We start from the raw sequence: 25,433 nt of genomic DNA, 5'->3' as shown, positions 1-25,433 counted from the left end.
AGCATTTGAGGAGTCGTGTAGCTATGGCAAGACAGAAGAACGAAGAAACAAGTAAGCAACGCAATTTAGCAAAGTATCTGCAATAATTTACCTAATAATTTCGAACTGACTGCGTTAATTTCTTATTTAATTCATGGAATTAATCATGATGCACACACAACTTTGGAAACCATACTTCGTTTTCCAGTTATGTTAATCACACAGCACTACAGAAACTCTTCCATATAACTGTAAAGCATAACATTTTTTCCAAAGTGATTTGTGCACGAGGCTTAATCTCACGGCTTCATATAACAAAGTAATGCCATAAAGTCGATGATACGCTAAACTTAATGCTTGACTTTTGTCTGGCCACTGTTATACCCATAATGCAATAAGCACTTAGTAATGAACGCCATCTGTGTCGCTAGGCGATTTTAAACCGGTAATGATAAATACTAAAGTCGCAAAAAGCGACAAACTGTAATCATTTCTAAAAACATTCAGCACAGTCGCAGTGTTCCACAACCATTTACTTTTCGAAGACCTTTCGGCTGTGCTTGTGAAGAGCTAGAAATTTTCCTTTCCGTGTGACGTCGAGGACACCTTTACAGATATGTAAACGTCGCGGCCTGTTCCTTTGATATCGCGCGGAGATTTGACAACGCTGCCTTCAGAGACGGGAGGGGGAGGACTACCAGCTAAGCCACCCAGCTGTTCGGGTAGGCTTGCGTGACGCTGTGGCTGGTTAGCGCGAACAAAGGAGTCGGACGAGTTTTATTTTTGGAGTAAAGTGTGTCCCTCTATGGCTTCTTTCCGGGCTCTATACTTGGCTAGCGGGCAGAAATTTTGTTTTACTAGCAACGTTACAATTATTAGTGTTTTGAAAGCTTTGTATTGCACATCTCCCTCTCGTGTGTGGCTACTTTGCGAAAAATAGCTTATGCAAATGATGATAGCTTTCGGCCACTAGTGAACACTTCAAACTGATCCTTATCTGAAGTTGTAGCAGATGCGAAATAACACTTACGCAGACGTTCATATCACTTCCAGGAACGTTGAATTTGTATCTCAGGGAGAGTTTTATTGAACCATCTATGAGGACATGTTTTAGAAATACTCATTTACAAAGAAACATAGTAACCGCTGTTACGATAGAAAATAGAACGGTTACCAAACTGACTATAATAAATTGCGTGCTTGTAGAACGCTCTTACTGGGCAATATCCTTTCAGATACTCCCATCTGTTGTAGAGTATCGAATGCAGAATCCCTCGCTGTATATTTACCATTGGACATTAATGGTTCGTGCGTGTTTGATAGCCATTAAGTTTTTAACCCTAACAGTAAAGTACTTATCACGGTGTAGTCCGAAAATGAGCGAGTAGCTTAAGTAAATCGTAGTAAAGGTTCCATAATGACTAAATCTTCGTAATAGTTTATCGAATTCGCGACTTTTAGGAATCGTCCTTAGGCTGCTTACGACCAGGTTTGGAATTGTGCGGCCCAGGCCTTCGGAGCAAACGCCATTAATATTCGGCAGCTAATGCGGAACTACGTGGCTACGGGCACGCTTTCCTTTCTGTGACGTGCTGTGACCTTTGGACAAGGCGTGCCGAGTACGCTGTTTTTTTTCGTTGCTGAATCGAGGTAGTTGCTGACGGCACTGGACTCTTTCGGCATTCGAAACCACAAGTACCGAATTAGTACTGCCAAAGCAAAGTTACTAAACATAGCCTTCCGAAATGCCTCCACAAAAGACGAAGTAAATATTCCAGAATTCGAATCGAGAAGAGCTGCCAACATAAGTAACGTAGAAGTAAATATCCTCAGAGTAGTGAAGCAACTTGAATCACTTAATAAAAGGAAGTCTTCTGGTCCAGATCGTATACCAATTAGGTTCCTCTCGGAGTATGCTGATGCATTAGCTCCATACTTAACAATCATATACAACCGTTTACTCGACGAAAAATCCGTACCCAAAGACTGGAAAGTTGCACAGGTCACACCAATATCCAACAAAGGTAGTAGGATTAATCCACTAAGTTACAGGCCCATATCGTTAACGCAGATATGAAGCAGGATTTTGGAACATATATTGTGTTCGAACATTATGAATTACCTCGAAAAAGGCGGTCTATTGACACGCAGTCAACATGGATTTAGAAAACATCGTTCCTGTGAAACACAACTAGCTCTTTATTCACATGAAGTGTTGAGTGCTATTGACAAGGGATTTCAGAGCGATTCCGTATTTCTGGATTTCCGGTAGGCTTGTGGCACTGTAAAACACAAGCGGCTTGCAGTGAAATTTCGTGCTTATGGAATATCGTCTGTTACGTGAATGGATTTGTGATTTCCTGTCAGAGGTCACAGTTCGTAGTAATTGACGGAAAGTCATCGAGTAAAACAGAAGTGATTTCTGGCGTTCCCCAAGGTAGTGTTACAGGCCCTTTGCTGTTACTTATCTATATAAACGATTTGGGAGACAAGCTGAGCAGCCGTCTTCGGTTGTTTGCAGATGACGCTGTCGTTTATCGACTAATAGTCACAGAATATCAAAACAAACTGCAAAAAGATATCTGAATGGTGTGAAAAGTGGCAGTTGACCCTAAATAACAAAAAGTGAGGTAATCCACGACTGCTAAAAGGAACTCGTTAAACTTCGGTTAAACGATAAATCAGTCTAATCTAAAAGCCGTACATTCAGCTAAATACCTAGGTATTACAATTACGCACAGCTTAAATTGGAAGGAACACACAGAAAATGTTGTGGTGGAAGGCTAACCAAAGACTACGTTTTATTGACAGAACACGCAGAAAATGTAACAGACCTAAGGAGACTGCCTACACTACGCTTGTCCGTCCGTCCTCTTCCAGAGTACTTCTGCGCGGTGTGGGATTCTTACCAGATAGGACTGACGGAGTACATCGAAAAAGTTCAAAGGAGGTCAGCACGTTTTGTATTATCGCGAAATATGGGAGAGAGTCACAGAAATGATACAGGATTTGGGCTGGAAATCATTAAAAGAAAGGCGTTTTTCGTTGCGACGGAATCTTCTCACGAAATTCCAATCACCAACCTTCTCCTCCGAATGCGAAAATATTTTGTTGTCAACGACCTACATAGGGATGCACGATCACCACGATAAAATACGGGAAATCAGAGCTCGTACGGAAAGATACAGATGTTCATTTTTTCCGCGCGCTTTACGAGATTGGAATAATAGAGAATTGTGAAGGTGGTTCGATGAACCCTCTGCCAGGCACTTAAATGTGATTTGCAGAGTATCCATGTAGATGTAGGTGTTTTTCGTGGTTTCAACGAATCAATATTTCCGCTTGGTACACTATGACAATGTAAGATATAAATTTTACCCAGAAAAGTTCGCCCACTTTTTATTGTTTGGCTATACGTATTTGAGACAGTTCTATCTTTCAGGTTTCAGAGTTTAAGTCCTGCGTTTTCACACTGCCCGTCGAAGCAGCTGCATCAGAGGAAGGTTATTTTGTTAAATATATCAAACGGCTCTCTTATCAGTGAAATATAAAAATTAGTGTTATAAAAATTTGAATTTTTACGAAAATCTGCTTCGCTGCTAATGTGCACTGAAATTTAATTATACTGTACGCCTTTTGAGTAGTTGTGTGGCTTAGGAGGTGGCCTCAGACAACCTGAAATGAAACTCTAGAAGCTATTTGGCTCAATAATCCCTCTTCTTCTGAAGAAAGAAAACACACACACATACAAACAAACAAGTTCACCAGTGTAACATTCAAAATTGACGGGATCTATAGGTGATTGAAAACTGAGCATTTTTCACCATTGCAAACGCTTATTTTCCTAGAAACCGAGGAAAGCAACTTTCGACTACCCTCTTATGAGCTCGTTAAGACAAAGGCCCCTGGCCGGGACGAGTGGCCGAGCGGTTCTAGGCGCTTCAGTCTGGAACCGCGCGACCGCTACGGTCGCAGGTTCGAATCCTGCCTCGGGCATGGATGTGTGTGATGTCCTTAAGTTAGTTAGGTTTAAGTAGTTATAAGTCTATGGGACTGATGACCTCAGAAGTTAAGTCCCATAGTGCTCAGATCCATTTGAACGGGCCACTGGCGTAACGACCAAGGCGTTTGGTTGCGGAGCAGAGAACCTGTTTTTTTTTTCCCGACTGTATTCTTCCATATCGAAGTTGGTAGGAACAGGAGAGTTAACAAGATGAGAAATAAGGAATAGTAGTAATGTAGAAAAATAAATTTTTCGAAAATAAAAGTTAAGAAGAAAAGAAGCTACAGAATACAGTTCGGCGAACACAGGGTCTCTGTTCTTTCCTTCTGTTTCTTCATTGCTTTTTCTACTAAAGTTCTGTGTGTGTGTGTGTGTGTGTGTGTGTGTGTGTGTGTGTGTTACACAACGTCTCAAATTCCAAAATTACGAACTTCAGTTTATTACAGACTATGGCCACTTCCCTGACCAAACACACTGAGATAACGTGCCGACATGCCTTGGTCGTTACACCAGGAGAGCCATAGTAGTTTCTCCTCGATTTCTACGAAAATATGCGTTTGCGGTCACCATGTATGACGATGAGAAATGCCATAAATTTTCCATTAGCTATCGATCTCGTCAGCTGAGTCGCTCGCGAGTCAAGAACTTTAGGGATGGTTTTCTCAAAAACGGGGGATGTTGAGCCAAAACATCTTATTCATTTTAGTGTACAAAGTGACCTGCCAGGTATGAGCCGCGTCTGTTGGCCATATCTGAGGCCTTTGTTGCGGGGCCGGCATGGTAGCGTGTTGCGTCAGGTGACTCGCCACCAGTTGGAAAAAAAAAACTTTCTGTGGAATTTGAAAACTGTCATGCCACATCAACACAGAACTATCTACGAAAACCGAAGGATAAAATCAACAAAAACTGTTAGTGCCAGACTGCAAATCAAAGGGTAGTGGGTTCGATGTCTGGACAGTCAAAAGATTTTTGTCATTATTTCTTTGACCTCTGGCAATGTTTAATGTGAAAAATGCCGAACTGTACCAATTCAGGGTCTACCAAGGGTACTATCCAATCCATGTCGAAACACAATGTCAAATTTTAAACTGAGACACGCTGCAGTAACTAAAAAAGGCGGCTGACGAAATGTGCATCCCTGCCGTAGCTGTAAGAAACAATGCATGCGCAACACAATGGGCATACGTCTACGTGTAAACAAATAACACGGCAAAACTAGATTATAATTTGTAAAAAGAATTTGTTTCCGTTGATAGTTTCTCTGACACAATTGTTTAGTTATTCTCGCTCGAATTTGCAGCTCATTTGATATCTATAGTAATTAGCAGTGGCCTTTGCGGTATCGCTAAGTGTTCACAATGGAGATACAACTGAATTAATTTCCTTCGTGATTTCTTCGTATGTGCTTGCTTATATCATCTGCTTTCGTGCAAGCTCCGGTTTCACAGTAATGTAGATCCCAATTAATTTTTTCAACCTTACAAAGATGAAGTACGTTGAACGTATTATTCAATCGAGATCACGTACCTCTCATAAATACCTATATATGTGTTATTAATTAGTTAATTTATTGGACGTTCATTCCAGTAACGTCGACATTTCGTTAGAAATTGTATGAACATTAGATGTAACAGGAAATACCTCGGACGATTCCGTGAATTGTAACTGTAGTTCGAATGATGGCTGTTGTGCTAACTAATATCCACAAAAAACTAGAGCACCTTCCAAGCCCACAGAAAACATGTACAGCAATAGCTTGCAGTGAGAAAGAAAAAGATGTATTTTTTTTTGTTAAACGGAGGAAGGAGAAGACGATTGAGCTTTAGCAGTGTGCAAAACCGGTTTAGTTTCGTAAAATCTGAACATGAATTGTATAAATGGAAGAAAGGTTTACTCAAAGTACGAAATACGCGCCAAAATGAAACTTGCAAAAAGTGGGAAATAAAACCTATGCACAAGATTTAGAACTGCTCGTGAGTCAGTGCACCGTTACCGACGGAGATCTAAGAGAGTGGGTGCTCTGAATTGCAAGGGATGTGAAATCTACTGATTTCCAGGCGTCTTCGACACGCTTTAGCGGAATCAGTAAATTATACGGATAAGTAAGTCGCAAAATTACGAATCTTACCTCCAGGAAACGTCTAGAAATTCGTAGCTGACGTAAAAGACGAAACTACCTGTTGTCCCATAAAACTTAGTTTTGTGCAAGCGGACTTCATCATTTCGAGCGAAAAAGTCGCTTGTGTAGTTCATGAAAGGTAGAACATATTAGGATACAACAGTGCCAGTGATTCTTATCATTGTATTACTGTTCCAGCAGCCTTACCTCTGTCTTCAGGAGCATAAAGATAAATTAGAAGCAAAAATGAAGCCTGTTTACTTGCAAAAGTCTTGCAATCGACGTAGCAAAATCTGGAAAAAACTAGACATAACGACACCTCTTTAGAAGGACGCCGAGAAGTCGTTAATGTAATTCGGATACCACTTGGACTAAGAGTGTGATTCAGCCTCTTGATGGAAAAGAATCAATAGTGCGAAGCGTTTTTCAGAAAACTGTCGGGCAATATAATTCCAGGTAATTCTGTCACCAGGTTTATCAGCGAAACAGTATTGATAAACTTCGGTCATTTCTGTACTATCATTTGCATTACCACATATTATGAACTTGATAGAGTATGCCCGGTACAAAGCACAGTATGCAGAACAACGGCCAGGACCACTTCTTAGTTAAAGTCCTGTCTGAACTCTAGCCATTCGTGGGAAGCGCCTGAAAGCATTAATTTTTCTGTAATCAGGTGTGCCTGATGTAAGGAAAATGTCATCCAGTAGACACCTCGCATTTTTGTGATGGCTACAGGGAATAAACAAGGAACTGTTTCATAGTTAACGAACTATACATCATTCAAAAATATCATAAAACTGCTACAGGAGTTGTTGCGAAATACTTAATGTCAACAAATTTGAAATCCCGATTGACAGACCATGCATGTAATGTAACATGGAACACTGCCTCGATTTTCTTACCTACGCTCGTCACTTGTATAACAATAGCATCTACAATAATTCAGCTGTCGATATGAACTGAAAGTTAAAAAATTAAAGATCTGAGATTTTTCATATGGTTTAAGTGCTTTAAATTCGCTCGCGTGTGCGTGCGCGTGCGAGTGAGTCTATGGTCTCTTGTCACGGCTGCATCTACTTATTCGCAGATTCGCGCGCTAGGCGTGTAAAAACCGCTGTTCTAAGGGGTTCTTCGTGCGAACAAAAGAGTAGCTTCAATTTTTTTAAAAAAATACTTGTAGTACGCGTAAAATTTTGACAGTGCTTTTATCTCTGAGTATTCTTTATTACGTAAAAAATTTCAGGGTAGCTTTCGACATGTCGGATTGGACGATTCCCTTGTAAGTTAAACTGTAGCTCCCCCTAGCACTGGTTGGGGACGTCTGTTCGGAGGTCGGTATGCAACGCTCTAGCACCTCCAATAGGACAAAGCCTAGTAAAGCCTTAGTCTGACAGCTTCATTTTTACTCACGTATCACCACTACAGTATGATGATCGGAAATATTGGCCGTATAGCCTGTCTTACAAAACACACTCAAAGCAGGTATGCAGATACACTATACTGGGGAAACAGGGTTGCTTGTAAAGAACTTTGAGTAATGATGTAAAACGTGAAGTTAAGGTTTCTCATGTAAGTGCTTTCAAGAAAAATTGGGAAATGTTAATTTTAAAGTGAACTGAAGAAACGAGAAAAAACGGCTATCTACAGTGGCTGGATTCCTTTAAAGTATTGAGAACTCCATTGCATTTTCTCTCTTCATTAACCACATGATATGGTTATGTAGATTTGTGTCTGAAAATTTCTATTCATTCCAGAATGTCAAGATGCGATTTTTGTGTTGTGCATGTAGAATATATGTCAATTTTCTTGTGAACAATTCCAGCAGCGGCATACAAGAAATTTTTCATGTAAACTACTTCAGTATTTAATGTGTTGTTAATGTTATCAAATGTTTCCAGTTTCAAGCAAATGAAAAGCTACAGCTAATTTATTTGTTTACTTTAGACGAAAAACTAAGACGTTCGTTGAACTTCAGTCTAAATATTCGCCGTTTCTTTAAATCATTTGAGATTACGGCCAGTGCAGTTACAAAACGGCCGGCCTCTTTCTGTATTGTTGCCCAATCCGAGGTTATACTTCATATCAACGAATCGTTATTCTTTGTTCTGTAGAGCGTATCTGTCTTCCTGATGTCTTTTCACTTATTTCTTCTTTAGCCCCCTACCTCCCCCCCCCCCCCCTCTCCTCGCCATGCAACTGCGTAATTCAAATCTGACTCATGGTGCTTAGTGGTCACAAAGCGTAGCGGTTGCAGTTACTGTTGTAATTCTAAACAAAATCAATATTCATAATGTATACATGTTTATTTTTGTAATGTCTTTAACTATTATCGAAAACCGTATAGAATAAGATTAACTTCGCCGCTGGGTGAAATATACGGACATTGATTCGTTAGAAAATGAACAAAATAATAAGTCATACATTATGCCAGTGGAACAGACCATAAACCTAACAAGATTTTTTTTGTGAATCTACACACAATAGTAAAACCCCTCCATTAAATACTTGCAGCACTGGGTTTCGCGACTAATTTTTGAGGGATTCAGTTTAAGATGTATAAGTTGGTGGATCACATAGGCCAGCAACCGAATCACAATCAAAGCTCCAGCGAAGCTTCTCTTCTTAACAGCATTTCAGCAAGGGGTGAACCAGTTAGTTAATTTGAACTGCGTAGTCAATTAGTTAACTGTTGTTCTTCCTCCGTTATTCTTTGTAACTGCGGTGGCCATATGTCGAAAGGAAGTTGCAATGTTTAACTCTTCATTTGAACCACGGCGTGATGAGCCAATTTAAACATACTTAACGGGACTTGAGCCTGAGGAAATACTCTAAGCGACAGCACAGAATCAAAAGAACTGGATGTCACGCCCGGCGGCTAATCTTTGAACTCGGATTGCATCACATTTGAACATCACTTGAAAACGGTCACACGCATTTTTTCATATCTAAACGATAAAAGGTTACCTGTTTATCATTGGAATTTTAGTTTCTTGTGACAGTCCGTTTTACAAGACAGTCCAACTAACTGAAATAAAAAGGTCACACAAAGAAAACTCGTATCATTTTTAGTGCAGAAGTAAAACAATACATAAATATCCACTGATGGCTAAAGAGTTGCAAGAAACCGCCTGGAATTTGGAAAGAAAAGTTTCACGGAAAAAAGGCGTGACACCATTAAGGGCTCTTCAGTATCTGTTGCACAATAGTGAGTATTGTGCAATAATATTGAGCGTCTGTGATAGGTATTACGTTTGCGCAGTATACTGAAGACACCAGGGCTTGAAAAGTATTTACACTTGTTAAGTGTATTCTACAATATCTTTTGCCGTGTGGGTGGTATTGCGTAATATATAAATACCTGCCAAGACCGAAAAAATCTATTCTCTCCGAATTAAATTCTGCAGAGAACTGAAAAACGTAAATTGCAAAATATCAGGAAGTTGGCTGTAAAATGTAAATGAAAGTACCATGTGGTTCTTTATTGAACTGAGGTTCTCGATGGATGTCGCCGCACCGCTGGAGTTTGAATATGGCCCACAAAGGGGAATATATTGATTAAAGTTCGTGAAGAGAACCATTGGAAAATTTCAGAAAAAGAAAATCATTGGCTTCTAGTAAAGGGAAACTTCTGTATGGGAAAAATATGATAAACCATAGAACGGGTCAAATATTTTAACTATTTAGGTTGTGGTGTCATGTATGACGGAAGACAGAAATAAATTAGCAGATTTTGGGGTTTACATGTGGAAAAATAAACAGATGTCTTAAAAAAGAGGAAAAAACAAGATTGAAATTTTAGAAGACAAAGGCAAATGTTTACGGAAATGAATCGTGGGTTATAACTATACTTCAAGAAAGTTGCATAGAAGCGTTAGAGATGTTTCTAAGAGCAGTAAAAGGGAAGCACAAGAGCTGACCTATTCCGAAATTCGGAGATCAGGATGATAATTAACATCCTCAATAAAATAAAAGAACGTAGGAGAAACTGGAATGAATATCTAGATAGAATGAGTGACGGAAGATACCTCCCCAGATAAAATGTAAGCTAGTTGGGAGTAAGTTAGGAAGACCGAGGAAGCGGTGAGTACCGTAACACGCAAAACAAAATAAGGCTCAATGCTTGTGGTGGTGGTGGTTTATTTTTCTTGGAACAGTTGTTACAGTACATATGTTGAGACCATACGAGCTTGCATATAGCATATTTGTTTTATTTAATCTGCAGTATTAGTCACAATATAGAAAAACGTAAAAAAGGGCACAGGTACGCGATAAATTATACAGTTCACTGTTTAATTTGTAATTAGTTGTTGTGGTTTACAGATCTATGCTGCCATGAAAGATACCCTGGCCTACTGAAATATTAGCAGAAAGCTTCTGAGGCTTGTTCCATCCGTTCTGTATTATTTACGCAAGAAACTAAATCGCAATACCTGAGACTTGGACGTCAAGTGCCGACATGTTCGCTATCCGTGCAGAGTTATAAAGCGTCCCGGACATATTATATTGCGTAATAATTACGTGCCTTCTTGGCCACGCACTTTCGCGCAGTACTGATGTCAATAATACTGAGCACGTGAAGGCCGCTTTACGCAACATTTCGCACAAAATAAATACATTTTGAATGTTGCACTACTGTGTGGGCATAAAAGCTACATCACAATTTCCTAAACCTTGTACCATCTGGGCGTAATGCGTTGTCTCCAGACTTGCGGCGCTGCTCATTACGAGCACGTGATGCACCGTTGTGGAGTTACGGACATAAAACGACAGCCAATTAGCGGCGAGCACACGGCACTGTGTTCATTTAAACTAACTTGCCCCAGTTAATACCTCTCATGCTAACGAGAGCAGTTACTAATTAAATTAGCTAAACCATCAAAGTTGGACAAACCTTAAATTCCTGAATTACTGTGTCATTAATTTAAGGTACTGGAGCTACAGCTGCTAAGCTGTCTTAAAAGGTGCATTGTTAACAGTGAAATACAAATGCCTCATGTTTTAATGTTTGCTAATGTGCAGGCACCATGCATGAACATTTAACACAACCTAGCAGCATAATCGAACCAACGACGTTGTTACACACATGGCCTATCCTCATAGAAGTATACTTCTTGTAAATTCTGTGTTTGTGTGTGTGTGTGTGTGTGTGTGTGTGTGTGTGTGTGTGTGTGTGTGTAGACGAGTCGAATATGCCGTCACCAGAAAATCTCGAAAAATTAGTAACAGATTGATTTCATGTTTCTACATGATATTTAATAAAATATTTGGACCGACATAGGCCACATATTTTTTAAACGATGTATAGATCTAAGATTCAATGGGCCTGCAGTGTAGAATATGTCTTAAATTATGTAATAATATCCAGATAGCTGCTGTTGTAATTAAACTACTAAAGCAGCAGATTGGATTTTATTATATGACAATGTACAGATTTTCTGTTGAAACCGGGAAAGAATGTTGTTCTGTGGAAATGTGCTCTTTAGTTTCCTTCCTCGCAACTGTTTCAGCAAAGAACAGGAAAGCTGTAGTTGTGGGCTATCGACTTATGATTAGAATACTGCTAAGGAATCTCAATCGTCTGAATGTTTGTAATCCTATCCGTTCGCAGATTAAAACTGTGCGAAATACTTTCGGTGACGCAATTATCCTCACAGATTTAGCACCTGCAGTGAGGGAGGGGAGGAGGGGAAATGGATAGAGAAGAGGGGGAGGAAGAGATTGGAATGTATATCCAGTTCCCATGCATATTCAGCAATTGCGAAGCACTGACGAGTTCGCTGGTAAATAAATACACCCAAATAGGTTTGCTTACTCAACCAACTTCATTGCGCTCGTCGATAATTGGCTGTGGTCTTACGACTGCAAGTTCACAACGCTGCGTTTTCGACCTGTGCTTATCCGGAAAATTTTGCTGTATTTGACGCACGCCGCCCCCCCCCCCCCCCCTACCCGGCCCTGACCTTACATCAGTTTTCTCCTCCTTATACCCACAGATTTAGAAGAAGAATCCCCAAACCAGTATGTAAACTTACAGCGAACAACATCGCTTCCTAAGTTAAGATGCAGATGTGGCCGGTTTTCCCTTTTCTCTGCAAATACCGCGCTGTGGTGTAAGAAAAGGCGGGATGTAGTTCATAATAGCGGAACAGAATGTTTCTTGTGGCTCGTGCCGACAAGACACTGGACTATTATTATTATTTTTTTTAATGGCTCTGAGCACTATAGGACTTCTGAGGTCATCAGTCCCCTAGAACTTCGAACTACTTGAACCTAACTAACCTAAGGACATCACACACATCTATGCCCGAGCCAGGATTCGAACTTGGGACCGTAGCGGTCGCGCTGTTCCAGACTGTAGCGCCTAGAACCGTTCGGTCACTCCGGCCGGCGGACTACTATTGCTAGGTTGGTACAATACTTCTGAGATTTTTTTCTCTTAAACAGTAATAGTCGGCTGCTGTGGAAGAGCGGTTCTAGGTGCTTCAGTCCGGAACCGCGCTGCTGCTGCTACGGTCGCAGGTTCGAATCCTGCCTCGGGCATGGATGTGTGTGATGTCCTTAGGTTACTTAGGTTTAAGTAGTTCTAAGTCTAGGGGACTGATGATCTCAGAAGTCCCATAGTGCTTAGCGCCATTTGATTTTGAAACCGTAATATGTCATGCGATCAAAGTGTGTTGCAACATATTAATGAAACTGCGGGTTGCACCATACAGTAGAAATCTCTGGAGTGAGCGTTGCGTTCTGCACATATTAACATTGAACTGAGGTTGTCACGTGATCTCGGCATACCGCTGTTAGCAATCGCTTTCTGCAGTTTCCGAAACTTCAGTATTAGACTTCTTTCGCTGCGTTTTTACAGTTTTTGTCCGTAATAGCAGTAATGAATTACTATTTACAGCTGATACAAAGAGAAATACTTGAAAGGAGAAAAGTTTTGTGTTAGGTGATTACGTTTGTGTATTATGGTGTTTCGGTTGCGTTTTGATTAAATGTATTAAACACTGTTATATGTGCAAAACGTGTCGAATTATTGAACAAAGTCTTCTGATTTTACCAGTAGAGAATTTCATTTTAGTGTTAAGATACATAAACGGCAATGAAAATAAACAGCTAAAAGATGTTAATATCTTTCGATAGTGATACTCAAGAGACACTGTAAAAGCTAGACCTTCCTCTCCCTTCCTGATTCATTTGACAGCTCACACCTATATTAGATAAGGTCAGTTTTGTTGTTTTAAACTGCAGTGTACTTCCCCAAGGGGAAACAGCTTTCACAATAGAGAAGAAAAACTGTGATTCAATAAATATGGACTTACCTAACGATGAAAAACCTCAAGAAATTACTGTTAAAGACAGATCCCTCAAACGAGTATCATTTTCAGATTTCAGAAGAAATAACTACACCAGCATAACAGCGCAGGAATCTTTGCTTATATACGATCGTAGACAGTCCTTCGATCTTCTAGAGACGCAAGTGTACGAAACCGTTATTGAGGAGATAAAAAACTAGGGCAGGGAGGTACCGAATGAAGTCATGGAAAGAAGTGAGGAACTAAAATATCTGGAAAGCACCGAACGTCCAGCTCCGTCATCCATACACATGTTTAAAGCTCGTGGTTTCCACTGGAAGATATGCCAGGAGGGATCGTGTCAAGACTCCAAGGAGGACTGCACCTGTAAACTGTGCAACAGGCGAGGCCTCAAATACCATTTTAGTGAAGTGTGGAAGCAGAACAATCACTGTGAACTTTAACAAAAGACTGGTGAACGCACAACTCAAATGTAACTATAAGTTGTTATAAAATTGACAGCCTGCAAAAAGAGATAAATAACCAAAAATACTGAAGATGGGGGTGGTATAGCCGTTAATGTTCCAAAAATTGTCTTACGGGACACTTTCAAAGGCAGTGGGTTACTGTCAAGTCGTTTTGCAATGCCATTAAAGCAAAAATGTGTGAGAACAGACGCGGCAATAGGATGAACATGTCACAAAACAGAGAAATAGCTGTGGCTGTTATAGAAAAAAGACAAGTTTTAGCTTTGACGCTCGTCGCAAACGAAATGGCCCTTCATTTAGCCCTTCAGAGCTGCAAGCCTAGGTTTTTTAAAGGTAACAAATGCAACTTATTTTCTGTGTAGCCCCAATACAAAATCCACGGCATTTCCAAAGGGACCCTTTATTAGTTATGACATTATAAACGTCTCGTCTTAAAGGCAAACCCACGTCTTCCCGAGATTGTGGCAATGTATATGTTAACAACACAAAATCTAGAATGAGATTTTCACTCTGCAGTGGAGTGTGCGCTGATATGAAACTTACTGGCAGATTCAAACTGTGTGCCGGACCGAGACTCTAACTCGGGACCTTTGCGAAGGTCCCGAGTAAGAGTCTTGGTCTGGCACACAGTATCAATCTACACAAAATCTACTCTGCGCATATGAATGCTCACCCTAGAGATATTTCTGCTCTAATGGTTGCCTAGGTTCATTACTCAACAGCGGTTTATGTAAGCTAATATTTGCGTGCAGCAGTCATGTCTTAGACGATAGACGATACAGACTGACATGGCGTCACAGTATTGAAACCAACATCTGTAAGTTGACTAGTGGGAGAATCCATTTGTAGATGACTTCGGGAATACTGTTAAATTTACTGAATTTTTCCGACGAGAGTGCCATCAGTATCGCAGACCAAAGAGGCGCGCAGCCCTGGTGTGTGATATCTGCGGGTCTGAGTCAATGGGTGCGCTTCAGAGCTTTGTATCGATTTGACGTGCTGTGTGTTTCTCGCAATGTAGTATTGTTAACTAGTAACACTGTACGTAGTGCAGATGTACCCCATATTGTATTTTCAGTAAAGGTTGCCTTATAACAACAGTGAAATCTTGGGCAGCGTTTAGTCGTACCGAAAGATACCAGAAAGTAAGTAATATTTAAATTCTATCGCAAAGTTGTTTTATGAATGCAAACAAATTTTGGACAGATTTTTTAAGAATTAGGATGCATGTTGAGCCTCAGATGTAAAACTCGACGAATGATGGAATTTTGAGGAAATAGAACGTTACTCTTTAACCCTTTAACCAACGTTTTGCAATATGTTATGCTTCTTGACATTGGTTCTGTATCTCTAGTGGATTAAGCTAATATCATAAAACATAAACGCTTCTTTTGTGTTAAACCCGGACATTATGCATAAAAATGTCATTTTCTTCGAAACATAATTAAATGTTACACATATAGCTGAGCAAAACTGATATTTTGTCTTTTCCTCGTAGGGAATAGGTGAACTAAAAGGCACAGTGCGAAAAAGTGTTATTCAATGAACTGTAATTCTGTCACTTGTGGAAACTCAGCGTGATCTTTTAGCTGGCATGTAAAGCCGATAACTGTCGTATTAATATTTGGAATTTCGGTACCATTGGGTTGACTGTACTACATATGTAAGAGTAATAAAAGTTTAAGTCAGTGCTTGATTTCAGCTACAAATGAGAAACCGTAACTCAGCTGTACTTCACACAGAGCCTAACAACAAACTAGGTTCTGCCCTTCATGTGAGTTAGATGCTGGTTTCAAACCTGAACACGGCAGATCGGGGTATATGCAGTGTGTTGCCTGTGATCTAAGATTCATATCTTTCTGCGGCTCCGTGGCTGGCCCTGTAGATCCTTGAAATTACATGCGAATCTTCGCAATGGTAAGGTTTCAGAATCCCTCAACAGCGAAGTACTGTAGCATTAGTGTTTAAGTGAAGTTGGCTGACAACGCGACACGTATTTCACCGCTTACTTTCTCCAGTGATTTCAGGCTCCGGCTAGATAGCAATATTAAGTTTTAAAAGCAATTTTCGCGTACAGTTTTTGGCCAGTACTTCTATCTCATAAACAAAGCTTCCAAGTTTATTATTATTGCATTCAAAGTAGAACAATAAGAACAGTACTTTTCAGTGTTTATTTCTTCTCATCAGTATTGCGACTAATTTCATGTTGCCCGCCACCTATTTATACTATCTTAATCTTCGTATTTCCGGGAGCGGATGCAGAAAGGAGAGGGGAGGGCTTAATTGGGGTTACGTCTCCCCTTGCGTCATAACGGTCTCGTACAGAGGACGCGAAACTTTTTTTGCTTACGAGCCAATACCGATTCGTACGGCAACGCACCGGGCCGCGTAGGAAGAATGGCATAAAGGGGAGGGGGAAGTGACCACTCAAACTAAAATTCAATTTTCACCAAACCATGGTTATTGATAGCTTACCACTTACACGTTTTGAATCTAGGTATTATAAAGTATCCTGCCTAATATTTGTGAATCAAACAATATGTATTTGAGCTACATGATTGCATAGTGCCAAACTCTTCTTCCAAGTATACCCATTATCTGGTCGTAGTGCACAGGACACTATGGAGTCGCCAATCAATAAACTTTCAGTACCTTATCGGGTACTGTGGCCAGTTCCATCGCAAAAGGATTCCATGTTTGTTTATCTGATTTCTAGGCACATCACACGTTTCAGACATTCTCACGACCTGTTATCTGAAAGAATACTAAGCGGCTGCTGCAGACCATTTTCAATCGGACTTTCGTATTTATATATCAGAACAGTGACGGTTTTCAGTAATGCAACTTAATTCAAAATTGTCAGAGGGATAGAATGGCGGATGATAACTCTGAATATGAAAGGGTATAGAAGTCAGTTTTATACATGCATTGTGCGTGTTTCTTCTAACAAGGGAACCTCCCCATGGCATCCCCCTCAGATTTAGTTATAAGTTGGCACAGTGGATAGGCCTTGAAAAACTGAACACAGATCAATCGAGAAAACAGGAAGAAGTTGTGTGGAACTATGAAAAAAAAAAAGCGAAATACACAAACTGAGTAGTCCATGTGCAAGATAGGCAACATGAAGGATAATATGATCTCAAGAGCGCCGTGGTCTCGTGGTTAGCGCGAGCAGCTGTGAAACGAGAGGTCCTTGGTTCAAGTCTTCCCTCGAGTGAAAAGTTTAATTTTTTATTTTCAGACAATTATCTGTCCGTCCGTCCGTCCGTCCGTCCGTCCGATGCGAGGTAACTGCGCCGTAGTATTGGGCAAGATAGAAGAATCTGTTTACCGATTCGCCAAATGTAAATGTTGGGTGGGTCGACAAAATATTCCTGTCATGTGACGGACATGCCGTTACCAGTGTCGTATAGAATATATCAGACGTGTTTTCATGTGGAGGAATCGGTTGACCTATGACCTTGCGATCAAATGTTTTCGGTTCCTATTGGAGAGGCACGTCCTTTCGTCTACTAATCGCACGGTTTTGCGGTGCGGTCGCAAAACACACTAAACTTATTACAGTAAACAGAGACGTCAATGAACGAACGGACAGATCATAACTTTGCAAAAATAAAGTAAACTTTTTCATTCAAGGGAAGACTTGAACCCAAGGACCTCTCGTTCCGCAGCTGCTCACTCTAACCACCAGACCACGGCACTGCTGGGCTCACAGAGTCCTTAATGTTGCCTGTCTTACACATGACTACTCAGTTTGTATATTTTGCTTATTTTTTCACAGTTCCACATAACTTCTTCCTGTTTTCTCGATTGATCTGTGTTCAGTTTTTCAAGGCGTATCCACTGTGCCAACTTTTAACTAAATCTGAGGGGGGTGCGATGGGGAGGTTCCCTTGTAAGTAACTCTTATTGGCGTAAACACTTCTGTTAGTTTTCCCGATGAGTCGTGCGACCACTTTTCCCGATTGGATGCCATGTCGGCATTACCGATCCACGGAAGAAACTATCTAACTGAAAAAAAAGGAACTAAATTTGTTGGCCAAATGATAATGTTTAAACACTGAAATTGTAAAAAATTATTACTCTCCATACAAATGAGACATCAAAAATATAAATGGCTTACCTTACATCAGACGACTCAAAAAGAAAATAGTTTTTACTAAAAAATAACGGAACAAGCTTCCTCTGCCAGTCTTCCTGACAAAAATTGCAGTGTAAGTTAAAACCATAGTCTGATCAAAGTTACTTGATAGTTGGCAGTTCACGTGCTGGAGAGGGTTTCCTCTAATTACAACGCCAACGTCCGAACCGTTTGCCGTTGCCAAACTGCCACGATAATTAGCCAGTTCACGTCTAATTTCTTGTTCGGCGTTCTTTCTTGATGAGTTTGGATCCCGGATCATAAATATAACTGCTATACTCTCTTCTTCATAAGAATAAACCTAACGTAAACAAACAGTTACGATTACAGACCAGAAGCCGTAGCACATGTACACTGATGTTGTTACGCTCTTGAAAGTAGGTCCTACTGACGTTCAAAATTGTTCAAATGGCTCTGAGCACCATGGGACTTAACATCTGAGGTCATCAGTCCCCTAGACTTAGAACTACTTAAACCTATCTAACCTAAGGACATCACACACATTCATGCCCGAGGCAGGATTCGAACCTGCGACCATAGCAGTCGCGCGGTTCCGGACTGAAGCGCCTAGAACCGCAAGGCCACAGCGGCCGGCCCTACTTACGTATTAGATGTATTACTAAGTGACATTAATTTAAACTTTAACTCTGCATTGTTGTGCTCTAATTGTTGCGCTTTTAATACGCAGTATGAAAATGGCTGGGGCTGCTTCCTGTTCGGTAGTGTGACAAAACACGCGTGTGATACACGGTTAAGAAGTGCCGAGAAATAGGTTGTTCATAATGTTTGTCATAAATTTACAGGAATAATCGGCTTCGAAGTTTTTCGAGGGACTGTATTACAGTTGCATCTCAAATAGAAATTAAATGTACAGCGCAATCAGTAGCATAAGTTTGGTGACAGATTGCAGTACATGGTTTCTCTGTTGCTAGTCCCTCCTGAGACATTTTTTTCTCGTTCATTTTGAATTACTTAAATCTCGTAATTGTAAAATTCATAATGTTTTATGAATGATGTACGTCTTCTTGTTTTTAATTACATATTGCACGGGAAATTCCTGTTTTCAAATATAAATTCTCAATTATCTACATTTTATGAAAGCCTCTTAATAATGGTTGCTTAAATTAAGAAAACATAACGATTTAATTTTTTAAGGCAAAAATGAGAAACTAAATATTCTTTGTTTTATACAACAGATGTCGCAGAAACGTGAAAAATAATCATTTTCACAGCAGCGAGCACACCTTACAAAGCCGGCCGGAGTGTCCGAGCGGTTCTAGGCGCTACAGTCTGGAACCGCGTTACCGCTACGGTCGCAGGTTCGAATCCTGCCTCGGTCATGGATGTGTGTGATGTCCTTAGGTTAGTTGGGCTTAAATAGTTCTAAATTCTATGGGACTGATGACCTCAGAAGTTAAGTCCCGTAGTGCCCAGAGCCATTTGAACCATTTTTGAACACCTTACAAATACTGCATTTTTAAGTTTGCCACTGTACCATTACAATATGATACCAACAGAACTGAACTGAAGCCAAGTTAAGGGACTTGTCCTGAGAAATAACAAGACTGTTATGCTGCCAGACGTACTGGATCGAACGCACGCAACATTTTCATGTCATTGCCGAACGTTGGCGTGATACAGAATGACACCTCATAAACGAGGACAAAATGCGGCGCCTGGGTGGCTTTGTGCGTTCTCTTATTGATCAACTCCTTACCGACGTAGCTGATGACAGTCCCAGTACTGAAATGTGTTTCTCGGATTCGGATAAGGAAGGAGCTAAGAGATTACCAGACGACTGACTGTAATACCTTCAGTGGCTTCAGTATTAAACAGTACGGCGAAATCCCTGCAGTATACTTTGTATTACACATAGCTCGCCCAGAGAATTTACGCTGTTTTTAAGTCAGGAATTTTCATCACCCATGTTTGTGGTTACAATACTATGTCAAGTGAGAACGAGCGCATTTCATGCTTTCCGTCCGGTCACCTAACAAGCACGCGGTAGTGCTGGAGTTTCGCCGATTATTATTTCATTCTCTTTAAAAATCAAATGTCATTCGAAGCTATTTTTCTTTACCAGTCTTTCTACGTGTGAACTGCAACTGCTCACATCATTGCAGGCTAGTTGGACCGCTGGCTGGCCAGTGCTGTTCAAGTTTAATGCGCCGCTAATGCTGATGTCCCTCATTATCGCTCAGTCTTTGTGCGTGTAACAGCATAAAATTTATCCTTATGATCGCCATTGACTGGGCCGGTCAAAACTTGGCTTCCCCTCCACGTGAAACGAAATCCAATGAGATTCAAGCATACGCGGAAGAATATATCGCTTAATGTTTACATCAGACTTATTCTTGCGATGAGCAGAGTATAGTCCTGTTGTAGCGTAGTGCAATGGTTAGCGTATCAAGTTGACGTGCAAATGGTCGTAGGTTCGTATTTCGCGAAATGAAGTTGGGAGCTCCGTCAGGCGCGTAATGGGGCCCTTAGGGATATGGCAGCAAGAGAGGGGAAGAAAACCAATGTGCACTCCGTGTGCATACCGGGGGGAGTCATTCCAGATGTGGAAAGGGTCCTTCCGGATGCCATGAAGGGTGCAGGGTGTACCCATCTGCAGGTGGTCGCTCATGTCGGCACCAATGATGTGTGTCGCTATGGATCCGAGGAAATCCTCTCTGGCTTCCGGCGGCTATCTGATTTGGTGAAGACTGCCAGTCTCGCTAGCGGGATGAAAGCAGAGCTCACCATCTGCAGCATCGTCGACAGGGCTGACTGCGGACCCTTGGTACAGAGCCGAGTGGAGGATCTGAATCAGAGGCTGAGACGGTTCTGCGACCGTAAATACGGAAATGTCCTGTGGCTACGGCCTCCCGTCGGGTAGACCGTTCGCCTGTGTGGGCTGCAGATTCCTCGACTTGCGCCATAGGGTGGTGGGGTTTCGGGTTCCGCTGGATAGGTCAGGAGTCCACTACACGCAACAAGCGGCTACACGGGTAGCAGGGGTTGTGTGGCGTGGGCTGGGCGGTTTTTTAGGTTAGATGGCCTTGGGCAAGTACAGAAAGGGCAACAGCCTCAACGGGTGCAGGGCAAAGTCAGGACATGCGGGGACCAAGCAGCTATCGGTATTGTCATTGTAAACTGTCGAAGCTGCGTTGGTAAAGTACCGGAACTTCAAGCTGAAATCGTTGTAGGTACAGATAGCTGGCTGAAGCCAGAGATAAATTCTGCCGAAATTTTTACAAAGGTACAGACGGTGTTTCGAAAGGATAGATTGCATGCAACCGGTGGTGGAGTGTTCGTCGCTGTTAGTAGTAGTTTATCCTGTAGTGAAGTAGAAGTGGATAGTTCCTGTGAATTACTATGGGTGGAGGTTACACTCAACAACCGAGCTAGGTTAATAATTGGCTCCTTTTACAGGCCTCTCAACTCAGCAGCATTAGTGGCAGAACAACTGAGAGAAAATTTGGAATATATTTCACATAAATTTTCTCAGCATGTTATAGGTTTAGGTGGAGATTTCAATTTACCAGATATAGACTGGGACACTCAGATGTTTAGGACGGGTGGTAGGGACAGAGCATCGAGTGAAATTATACTGAGTGCACTAACCGAAAATTACCTCGAGCAATTAAACAGAGAACCGACTCGTGGGGATAACATCTTTGACCTACTGATAACAAACAGACCCGAACTTTTCGACTCTGTATGTACAGAACAGGGAATCAGTGATCATAAGGCTGTTGCAGCATCCCTGAATATGGAAGTTAGTAGGAATATAAAAAAGGGAGGAAGGTTTATCTGTTTAGCAAGAGTAATAGAAGACAGATTTCAGACTACCTAACAGATCAAAACGAAAATTTCTGTTCCGACACTGACAATGTTGAGTGTTTATGGAAAAAGTTCAAGGCAATCGTAAAATGCGTTTTAGACAGGTACGAGCCGAGTAAAACTGTGAGGGACGGGAAAAACCCACCGTGGTACAACAACAAAGTTAGGAAACTACTGCGAAAGTAAAGAGAGCTTCACTCAAAGTTTAAACGCAGCCAAAACCTCTCAGACAAACGGAAGCTAAACGATGTCAAAGTTAGCGTAAGGAGGGCTATGCGTGAAGCGTTCAGTGAATTCGAAAGTAAAATTCTATGTACCGACTTGACAGAAAATCCTAGGAAGTTCTGGTCTTACGTTAAATCAGTAAGTGGCTCGAAACAGCATATCCAGACACTCCGGGATGATGAAGGCATTGAAACAGAGGATGACACGCGTAAAGCTGAAAAACTAAACACCTTTTTCCAAAGCTGTTTCACAGAGGAAGACCGCACTGCAGTTCCTTCTCTATATCCTCGCACAAACGAAAAAATGGCTGACATCGAAATAAGTGTCCAAGGAATAGAAAAGCAACTGGAATCACTCAACAGAGGAAAGTCCACTGGACCTGACGGGATACCAATTAGATTCTACACAGAGTACGCGAAAGAACTTGCCTCCCTTCTAACAGCCGTGTACCGCAAGTCTCTAGAGGAACGGAAGGTTCCAAATGATTGGAAAAGAGCGAAGGTAGTCCCAGTCTTCAAGAAGGGTCGTCGAACAGATGCGCAAAACTATAGACCTATATCTCTGACGTCGATCTGTTGTAGAATTTTAGAACATGTTTTTTGCTCGAGTATCATGTCATTTTTGGAAACCCAGAATCTACTATGTAGGAATCAACATGGATTCCGGAAACAGCGATCGTGAGAGAACCAACTCGCTTTATTTGTTCCTGAGACCCAGAAAATATTCGATACAGGCTCCCAGGTAGATGCTATTTTTCATGACTTCCGGAAGGCGTTCGATACAGTTCCGCACTGTCGCCTGATAAACAAAGTAAGAGCCTACGGAATATCAGACCAGCTGTGTGGCTGGATTGAAGAGTTTTTAGCAAACAGAACACAGCGTGTTGTTATCAATGGAGAGACGTCTACAGACGTTAAAGTAACCTCTGGCGTGCCACAGAGGAGTGTTATGGGACCATTGCTTTTCACAATATATATAAATGACCTAGTAGATAGTGTAGGAAGTCCCATGCGGCTTTTCGCGGATGATGCTGTAGTATACAGAGAAGTTGCAGCATTAGAAAATTTTAGCGAAATGCAGGAAGATCTGCAGCGGATAGGCACTTGGTGCAGGGAGTGGCAATTGACCCTTAACATAGACAAATGTAATGTATTGCGAATACATAGAAAGAAGGATCCTTTATTGTATGATTATATGATAGTGGACCAAACACTGGTAGCAGTTACTTCTGTAAAATATCTGGGAGTATGCGTGCGGAACGATTTGAAGTGGAATGATCATATAAAATTAATTGTTGTAAGGCGGGTACCAGTTTGAGATTCATTGGCAGAGTCCTTAGAAAATGTAGTCCATCAACAAAGGAGGTGGCTTACAAAACACTCGTTCGACCTATACTTGAGTAGTGCTCATCAGTGTGGGATCCGTACCAGATCGAGTTGACGGAGGAGATAGAGAAGATCCAAAGAAGAGCGGCGCGTTTCGGCACAGGGTTATTTGGTAACCGTGATAGCGTTACGGAGATCTTTAACAAACTGAAGTGGCAGACTCTGCAAGAGAGGCGCTCTGCATCGCGGTGTAGCTTGCTGTCCAGGTTTCGAGAGGGTGCGTTTCTGGATGAGGTATGGAGTATATTGCTTCCCCCTACTTATACCTCCCGAGTAGATCACGAATGTAAAATTAGAGAGATTAGAGCGCGCACGGAGGCTTTCAGACAGTCGTTCTTCCCGCGAACCATACGCGACTGGAACGGGAAAGGGAGGTAATGACAGTGGCACGTAAAGTGCCCTCCGCCACACACCGTTGGGTGGCTTGCGGAGTATAAATGTAGATGTAGATTATTTTTATTTCTAGGGCTAATCAAAAGATGTTTATTTTTATTCAGTATATTGGTTTAAATGTATTTTGATTTTCTAATACTTTGCCGCGTCATTTTCATCCAAACTTTTTTGTTTGGTCTTATTTTTTGTCCTATAATTGCTTTTTCCTCTGGACTCTGCCTGTGACGCCAGTAATCTGGAACCAAGTGCCAACGAGTACTTCTCATCGATTGCTAACGCGGCAACTCGTCTAGCCAGTTTAAGGAAAGTTTCAGGTAACAAATGATCGCGAGAAAATAAATTTTGCTTTGAAACTGAATTTTCCCGTAGAGGTTAACTTTAACCACTGTGAACAAAGCGATCGTGATTTTAGTTCTGTCAGATTGTTGACTGCCGTTTCCTCGTAGAAAAGTTGCACTTGGCGAGGTTGTGGTTACCTGAAGACACGAGTTTAAATTCAGGGGTACAAAACGCGTCGTCTGGCGCAGTTCATTCACTGGTCGCTTAAAATTAGCCGTCGACAGAGCATCTCTCTTTTCCGACATGCCTTGCGGTGACCACTTCCAGCATTACTTCGCGTTACACATTAACATTTGTGTAGGACCCGCCGTGTTTGAGCGTCACCTATAGCAAAGCAATAGCCGGCAACCGATGTGGTAACACCGTATCGACGAGTGACGGACGTCAACTATCAAGTAATTCCAATCGGACTACAGTTGGACCACTTCTCGGCAGGCAGCAGTTTGACGACCACTGGTCACGTGGCTAGTGTCGCAGGAAACTGACACGGAGGTGTCAGGTTCACTTCCTGGTGACCACCTCAGGTTTTTGTGTTGTGAAAAGGTCTGAAACGGGGTCTAAGCACCTTCAGACCAAATAAGCAATCGCTTGTTAAAAACAAGCAGCGAAAATGGCACGCTGGCTGCCAAAACGGCTAGCACCATTTCACTTTTCTCAGCAACTTTTCGCAGAAAAAAAGTGCTATGAAAACCAGGACTGTCGAAAACTGTGAGGACTCTAAAAAGATTATAATCTTACACACACACACACACACACACACACACACACACACACACACACACACACACACACACATTTAGTGGCCGTTGTGATCGAGCAAGTAGAAGACTGCTGCCCTGGAATTTCCGGTTCAGTCTCAGGTGGAGACGTGGATTTTCCTCTTTCAAGTCTATCCAGGCACCTCTGGGTCCACTCTCTGCTGTCAGAATGAGTATCAGGATCTTCCTGGGCGATAGAAGGGCTAATCTCTACGTGCAGTCACGTCGATAAGTGAGTCACGGGCGTGCGCCACAGACGTTACCTGGACTGCCCATTCGGTTGCCTTCAGCTACGCTTCCCCAGCTGCGGGAATTTCCCGCAACGTGCTGCGTAAAACGCGTGCAAGACCGCGCTCTCACATGCACAAAGTAAAAATGGCAGACCATTTTCGTAGGGTGCGGGCTACGCAATTCCGATGCGGGCTATACCTGCAAGAAACGCTTACATGCGTCGGGAGACGCCTGTCCTGCACGTTGCAGCGA

General features: G+C 41.7%; 1 long non-coding RNA gene across 1 annotated transcript in view; it reads left to right on the top strand.

Annotated features, from left to right (window-relative positions):
• LOC124722995 overlaps positions 1 to 25,433 on the top strand; it is a 55,695-nt gene that overhangs the window by 814 nt on the left and 29,448 nt on the right. The window lies entirely within an intron of this gene.

The sequence above is a fragment of the Schistocerca piceifrons genome, chromosome X (genome assembly GCF_021461385.2).
Source record: "Schistocerca piceifrons isolate TAMUIC-IGC-003096 chromosome X, iqSchPice1.1, whole genome shotgun sequence".
Taxonomy (NCBI): domain Eukaryota; kingdom Metazoa; phylum Arthropoda; class Insecta; order Orthoptera; family Acrididae; genus Schistocerca; species Schistocerca piceifrons.
Note: the sequence above shows the minus strand (reverse complement) of the source record. Positions and strands in the feature narration are given on the sequence as shown.